The 8,260-nt window shown below is 38.2% G+C and overlaps 1 pseudogene; it reads left to right on the top strand.

Moving 5' to 3' along the window:
• Window positions 1–2,424: 2,424 nt before the first annotated feature.
• Window positions 2,425–4,622, top strand: LOC107767920 (amino acid transporter AVT1I-like; annotated as a pseudogene).
• The last annotated feature ends 3,638 nt before the right edge of the window (window positions 4,623–8,260 follow it).

The following is an 8,260-nucleotide window of genomic DNA, read 5'->3' as shown; positions in this document are numbered from 1 at the left end:
ATAACATACAAATTTAAACGCAAACATAACACAAATCAACGTGGAAATACATTCAACAAAACAAATATGCATATGCTCTACGAGTTTCGACATAAACAAAATCGAAATACCTCGATTTAAGTTTTTTGAAATAGATCCAAATCGAACTTTTGACCCCGAAAGAAGGAATCCAAGGCTTGAGATGTATGCGGGACCTACGCTCTTCACTTTTTGTGTGACGGGTGGGGCCCAAGAATTTTTTTTAATTCGCGGAGGGGAGGGACCAGCAATGGTGGGAGATTGTTTTAAAAAATGGAGACACAAGTGCGTGGGGAAGAAGAAGAAGGGGGACCCTGTATTTTATTATAGGGAAACGCATTATAATACTGCATTTTCCTTAAACGCAGTATTATAATGCGTTTTCCTATAAAAAAATTAATTTTTTAATAAAATGCAGTATAATACTGCGCTTAACTTTAACGACTAGCTTTCCGTTAAAGTAAAATGCAGTATTATACTGCGTTTTATGTAGAAATGTAACTTCTTTTTAGCTGTAAAAACGTATTTTTTGTCCAAAATGACATCATTTCAGTTTCGGACTCGTGGTACGATACCCGCTAAGTTGGTAAACTTATCATATATTTATATAGAAATTTTCTTAAACTAGGTTAAATATTTGATCCTGCCATCTCCAGTCGCAAACTAAATAAATGTGCCTTGGCTGGTAGACTTTTTTGAAAGCTTTTCTCTTGTATAAAATTCAAGTTCGAATTTATGTTGGACCTTGTCTGACTTTCCGTTTTGGTTGTGCTTTTTATGTCCTTTGTCCAAGTCATTTTCCTTTTTATTTCCTCCCAATTTTCTATTTATCATTTATTTTTCAAAAGAAAATATTTTTTTCTCTCGGTTCCTATTATTTTATATGTGATCTTTAGTAAGAACACTAAAATAAGAGCCTTCAAAATTCCATAAAATAAACATTTCTCTTAGTCTCAAATCTTTTAATTAGTTTTTTCTTTCAAAATAAAAAACATTGGTTTTGATAGAAATTTTGGATTGAGATCAAATTTTAACTTTTATAGTTTCTTTTTTATTATTATTACATAAGAATTTGTGATATTCTATGATTGTTAAATACAATTTAAATCTCTTTACTATTAAATTTTAATGAATATTTCGCAAGCATTACTTAGAAAAGTATGAGATTTATGATTTTAATTTTTGGATCTTGTAGTTTATCTAATTCTGCTACTTATGGGATATAATTTATCTATTTAAGATATAATATTTAATTTTCTTTCTGATTGGTGAAATTTCCATATTGAAGATGTTATGTTACTTGTGCAATTTTTTTAAGCATACAAAAAAAGATATAGTTCCCTAGTGAAAATATTGATTTTACTTGTATTGTTAATAATAAGGGAGTGATTCCTTCTTTAAAATGTTAATAACATTTGCTTCTTGATGTGTGAGATGTAATTTTCATATAACAACAACAATAATATATCCAGTGAAATTTTACAAGTAGGGTATGAAAAAAAGATGTAATTTTTATATTTGCAAATAAAAAATACCTATTAAATTATCCGAATAAACTAAAAAATGAACCTAATAAACGTTCCGAACAAACTCTATATTAGTTATTACAAAATGTACATTAAAGAAAATTATGACACCTACTACCATTAAAAGAAAATTATAACACCCACTACCTTCCGTTCCTAGATCCACCTTTGACCGTCATAAAAGAATGAGATGAAGAATGTTGTAAACAGATTTGGTAAGGCAGAGAAAAGCCAGAAAGCAATGATCCACGTTATTCCTGTAGCTATCCAGAAAGCTGCGTAGAAAACCAAAAAAAAGGATTAATAAATCTTGAAAGGAAATTAATTTTTTTAGTCGCATCATTACTAGGAAATCTTTATACAAATAGCAGATTGAATTGTACGCTTATTTTTTATAGTCAGTATATACACATCATAAATTAATTATATATATATATGCTCCCTCCGTTTCATATTAGATCATGTACTTTTTTTTAGTATGTTCCAAAATAAATGACACATTTGGAAATTTGAAAATAATTCAACTTTAAACTTTTTCATTTTACCCATTTACCCTTAATGAGAAACTTTTATAGCCACACAAATGTCATGACCCCATAAACTTTTTACCCCTTAATCTTTTAAGACCACAAATTTCAAAAGTCTTCCTCTTTTTTCTTAAATTCCGTACCGAGTCAAACTACCTCATCTAATATGAAACGGAGATATATATATATATATCAGTGTATATTTATATATAACCATTCGGTGAATGGCTATTTAAGTAAATGAAACTATAAAGTTGTTGACAAGATGCAATATATACGTACATATTAGCTTGCTAGATTATTTAGTTCTCCCAAGTCACAGACACCTTTTTTTAATCGAAAGGGGCAAAGGGTATATCTAAATTATTTTCTTCTAGGCAATGGAGAAGAAATCAGAAAATGGCAACTTTCTTTTCTTACCCCTGCTGAAGGCCGGTGATCAAGTTGATAGAACTGAGAAGGACTCAGTTATTATCACTGGCAAAACTTCCTTTCTAAATACCACTTTTCACGGACTTAATGCTCTATCAGGTTCTTTCTTATCGTTTCTTCCTAATGTTGTTATGCGGTGACTTTTGTAAATTTTTTGATTGGCTGGGCTGTGTTTGTTGGTCCAAATTTCACTTTCTTCAGCTGTCTAATCTGTGTAACTTGAAAGAATATAATGTTTTTTTTTATCAGTTGTAGAATGCGAAACACTTTATCGGGATGTCAACCTACTGTTGTTGTAAAGAGGGAATTTCGGGATGTCAATAAGGTTGGCGTGATTCATATATTGGAGCAACCGATACTAATGTGGCACATCTGCATAATGAAAATAGAGTAGAAACATCTGTTGAGTTTTCTCATAGAATTAATTGTGAATGATATGCTGAATTTCCTAAAGAAAAATATTATTATAGTACTTGATGAATTTCGTCGGAGACATCACCATTTATTAATATTTGTTGCCACAGGAGTTGGGATTTTGTTTACTCCATATGCGTTATCATCAGGAGGGTGGTTAAGCATGATACTTCTTATCATGATTGCGTGTGCGACCTTTTTCACATCCTTGTTAATAAAGAGATGCATGGATTTTGATCCGACGATAAAAAGGTATCCGGACATTGGAGATCGGGCATTTGGAACATCAGGAAGGATATTAGTCGCGGTTTTTATGAATCTAGAGCTTTACTTGGTAGCAACCGGTTTTCTAATTCTTGCAGGGGACATCTTGCATAATCTGTTGCCAGAGGCGAATTTTGAGTTTTGGGGACTCACAATTGGTGGAAAACAAAGCTTTGTCTTGATTGTTGCTATGATCATATTGCCGACAGTGTGGTTAAAGAACATGAGCATTCTGGCATATGTATCAGCCACTGCAGTTTTAGCATCCCTCGTTATTGTTGGTTTGATCTCCTGGGCAGCAACGTATGATGATATTGGATTTCATAAAAAAAGGAAACTTGTGAATTGCGGAGGAATCCCCACATCTTTTAGCTTATATGCCTTCTGCTATTGTGCCCATCCTGTTTTTCCAACTCTATACACTTCAATGAAAAATCAGAAGGAATTTTCTAAGGTAATACATTACAGAGTAGACCATTAAGAAATGCGCTTAGGTGATCATTACTAAGAATGATTTTTGACCTTTAGGTAAATTTTATTGCAGATAATGCTTCTGTGTTTTGTATTCTCTACCATAACTTATGCATCAGTAGCAGTAATGGGGTACTTAAGGAATTCGGCTCGGATGTTGAGTCACAAATTACCTTAAACCTTCCAACAGAGAAGTTTAGCTCAAAATTGGCTATATACACTGCATTGATCAATCCAATAGCCAAGTATGCATTAATGATGACACCAATTGTTAACAGGATCGAGGAACGTTTTCAATCTTACTGTCATAACAGATCATTTAGCCTCCTGACCAGGACTCTATTGGTGATGAGCAGTGTCGCTGTTGCCCTGACCATACCCTTCTTTGGGTATCTCATGTCGCTAGTTGGAGCATTTCTTAGTGTCACTGCATCAATTTTGCTACCATGTTTATGCTACTTGAAGATTTCAGGAACTTACAGAAAGCTTGGATTTGAGATAGTCATAATAGGCTTTACAGTACTAATGGGAATCCTAAACTTAGTTACTGGTACATACACATCTTTGATAGAGATAATACAGCACTTTTAAACTTTGTAGTTTACAATTTCATTTATTGGTTCTATAGTTTTTCCGGCCCTTCCCCGGACCTCGCACATAGCGGGAGCTTAGTGCACCAGACTGCCCTTTTAGTTTTTCAATAGCTGTTCTGAAATTGAAACTGGTCCTGTAATCCCAGAACATTCCAAGATTTATATTAGTGCGATAATCTTAGCTATTCCATCAAAAATTCACTGAAGCACCAGTACTTTGGGATAAGCTCGATGATTCAGTGTGAATATAGATTCTTGGATACATTTTTATACAAATTATCATGGGATATACGTGCAGTGAGTGAAAGGGTGTACTCGAATTGCTGGATTGGTAAATCACCGTAGTTACAGTATAAGATAGGAGTAAGATTGGCTCAATGCATAACAGACAGGTGATATATGAAGCATGTAGATCATGGATCACGGTATCCATGGGAAAAAGCAAAGAGCAGTTGTAGTCATGAACTAGCTCATAATACTGAGAGCAGGTCTACAGGTTGGTTGCCAATCTATGAACGCCAATGTCTGAAGGCTCAATCAAAAGTTTCTTGATGCCTCGTTCATATTGTGGTATTAGTGTTACAATTGATTAGTAACAATCCATCATTAGAATCTGTATACGGTAGAAATCGATGGTCCGATTTTACGATCATTGAGGTATCTCGAGGATTTTCAGTGATCGACTCCAAGAGTTCTCGGTGATCGACCTCGAGGCAATGTAAACCGGCGGACTCGGTGGATCAGGGCGAAGTTCTCAAGGCACGTACATATAGCTGACAAAGCCTAATGGACTAGTCCAAAAAAGCGAATAAAGACATTAAATAGATGTACCAGCCCCATATCTTTGTAATCAATGCATCTGTACTATATTGGGATTCCCCCTCATATATAAAGGGAATCCTTGTCATTTTGTAAACATCTGTCGCTCAATAAAAACACACAAGAACATTCTTTCTGCTCTCTAACATATTCTCTTGATCTCATTGCTTAATTTATTGCTTAATTTATTGCGTTCTATTTATTATTCATCATTTATTGCTTATTATTGGCCATAAAGAGCCGTCATTGATTTATTACTACTGTTAGTCACCCATCAATTACCCTCGATAGTTCCCAGCTGAGCTCCAGACTCGACCCCGAGACCCTCGAATAGTCAAGCCCGATGCCCCGATTATTAATTATTCGGTTTGTTTATCACCTTGCTTTCAAGCTCTTATCTCGTTTCTAAGTCTTTCACATATTATCAACTGCTTAACAACTAGCATAAAAATAGATCACGTATTTTTAGAACCACTAAATCAAATTTAATTGTTATTACCATTTTTGCGGTAAACAGTTTGGCGCGCACCGTGGGGCTAAAAATAATAGTGATTATTTTCTTGCTGGTTTTACTATATAACGCAAGTTATCTTTCACACTTTTTCTTGCCCAAGATCTTTAATTTCAGGTCAAAATGTCTGATTCAGTGAACAACAATCTTGAAACCCGCGGAGAGAATGGTGTGGATGTTCCAGGTGTTGGTGTACCACCACGAAACCTTGAGAACGCACCAAGACCGATTCCAGTGGACACGATTTCACGCGACACTCAACATGTCGATATAAGCTCCCACACTAACAGGAGCGTGCACCAAGGAGACCAACAAGAAGCTTAGAAAACCCCAACTAGGGAAGAACGGGAGGTTAGCCTTCACGTTATTTTTGAAATGTTACAGGCACAACAGCTGGTGATTGCCCAGCTGCAAAGTCACTAGAAAACACCTAGCACCGTAGCACCAGGCACGACCCAACCAGCCGAGCAGGCACCGGAGAGATCAAGCAACAACGGGTCGGCAACCGACCCCGCCATCATAAAGATGCTCGAGGACCTCACAAAGAGGATCGAATTGGGGGAGAAGAAGATAGAATCCAACGATAAAAAGGTCGAGACCTACAACTTCAGGGTCGACCAAATTCCGGGCGCACCCCCGATCCTAAAAGTGTGGATTCAAAGAAGTTCACACAAAGGCCGTTCCTAGAGGAAGCGGCTCCAAAACCCATTCCAAAAAAGTTCAGAATGCTAGACCTTCCGAAATACAATGGAACCTCATACCCCATTGAGCACGTTACTGCTTACACTTGTGCAGTGAAGGGCAAGGACCTAAAGGACGACGAGATTGAGTCTGTCTTGCTAAAGTAGTTTGGGGAAACACTCTCGAAAGGGGCCATGGCGTGGAGTACAACCTAGCTCATAACTCTATAGACTCATTTGTCATGTTGGCAGATTCTTTCATAAAGGTACATGTCGGTGCCATCAAAGTAGCAACAAAGAAATCTGACGTCTTCAAGATCAAGCAGAGGGAGAACGAGATGTTGTGAGAGTTCGTATCTCGCTTTCAAATGGAACAAATGGAACTACCACCAGTCTACGACAATTGGGCAGTACGGACCTTCACTCAAAGTCTAAATGAACGAAGCTCGGTGGCTTCGAAGCAACTGAAACAGAATCGAGTTGAATATCCCGCCGTGACCTGGTCGGACATTCACAATCGATATCAACCAAAAATTAGGGTCGAGGACGACTAACTGGGAGCCCCCTTGGGCTCGGTATACCCAAGCAGGCTTCTGGCGAATGAGCCAAAGCCCAACAAAGAAAGGTACCAGCCATACACCGAAGAAAGGATAAACGCCCCGAGGCGCAACATACCCCGCAATGATCGAGGGATGAACCGAGGCCAGAACCCACGGGGACTCGTCAATAGAGCTGGATTCGACAGGTACACATGGCCGATGGAGGCACCTCGCTTGTCGGAATACAACTTCAACGTAGACATATCAGACATCGTGTTAGCCATCAGTAAAATCAGAGACACCAGGTGGCCAAGGCCTGTACAATCAGACCCTTCACAAAGGAACCATAATTTAGTATGTGAATTTCACAACATGCACGGGCACAGGACTGAAGATTGCCGATAACTCCGGGAAGAAGTGGCCTGATTACTCAGCAAAGGTTACCTCCGGGAATTCCTCAGCGATCGGGCCAAAAATCAGTTCTGGGAAAGAGAGGTGACCAAAACGAGCGAAGCAGATAAGCCGCAACACGTTATCCATATGATCGTTTGAGGTGTCGGCACCCTGCAGGAACCCTCTGCCAGGAGAACAAAAACATCCCTCGATAGGGATAAGCGAACTCGAGGCTCTATCCCAGCCCCACAATGGCACACTGGTAACTTCTTTTGTTGTGAACACATTTCAAATTAAATATGTACTTGTGGGTCCAGGTAGTTCGGCGTATATTATCAGATCGAAGACGACAGGGCAGCTCAGACTGTTTGACCAAATTATGACTGCCTTTCGAAGTCCTCAACGGACTCAACATGGTGAACAAAACAACGAAAGGGAAAACTGCCATACTAGTCAATGTGGCCGGCGCAACCCATAACACCAATATCTCCACTATCAAAGAGGCTGAAGGATAAACGAACAGTGAAATAGCGACCACGAGGCATGTTCTCGGTTTTACCCAAATAAACAAAGCAGAGGACCGTGTCGCGTCCTCATCACCAACGACCGAAACATATCAGGGTTCGAAACACCACCGGTACATCCTACACTAAGGTATGACTGTCTCCTTTTTTTAATTACATTCTACACTAACCTGAATGCAGGTATCCGATTGAAACGACCAAAGCATTTTCCAACTCGAAGGCCTTAGGTTTCAGAAAGCATGCGTTGCACTCTTTTCCTTCGACCAGGTTTTTATCCTAAGGGTTTTACCGACAAGGTTTTTAACGAGGAGACATCCATATGCTACCTAAGAAAGATTCAACAAGTATTCAAGGCTTCTTTTGCAATCAACCTCGAATGCTGGGGGCATCCCCCCGCGTAAGAGCCTAAGGGCCAGCTCTAAATTCAAAAAATTGAGGGTCGAATGAGCTCGAGTCAAAACCTGATTCGGAGACTGAACCCAAAATAGTTAAATAAATATGCCTAAGAGCAAAAGTGTAAGAGCCATTGTCACCAGCTTATACTAAAAG

The sequence above is a fragment of the Nicotiana tabacum genome, chromosome 22, assembly GCF_000715075.1.
Source record: "Nicotiana tabacum cultivar K326 chromosome 22, ASM71507v2, whole genome shotgun sequence".
NCBI lineage: Eukaryota > Viridiplantae > Streptophyta > Magnoliopsida > Solanales > Solanaceae > Nicotiana > Nicotiana tabacum.
Note: the sequence above shows the minus strand (reverse complement) of the source record. Positions and strands in the feature narration are given on the sequence as shown.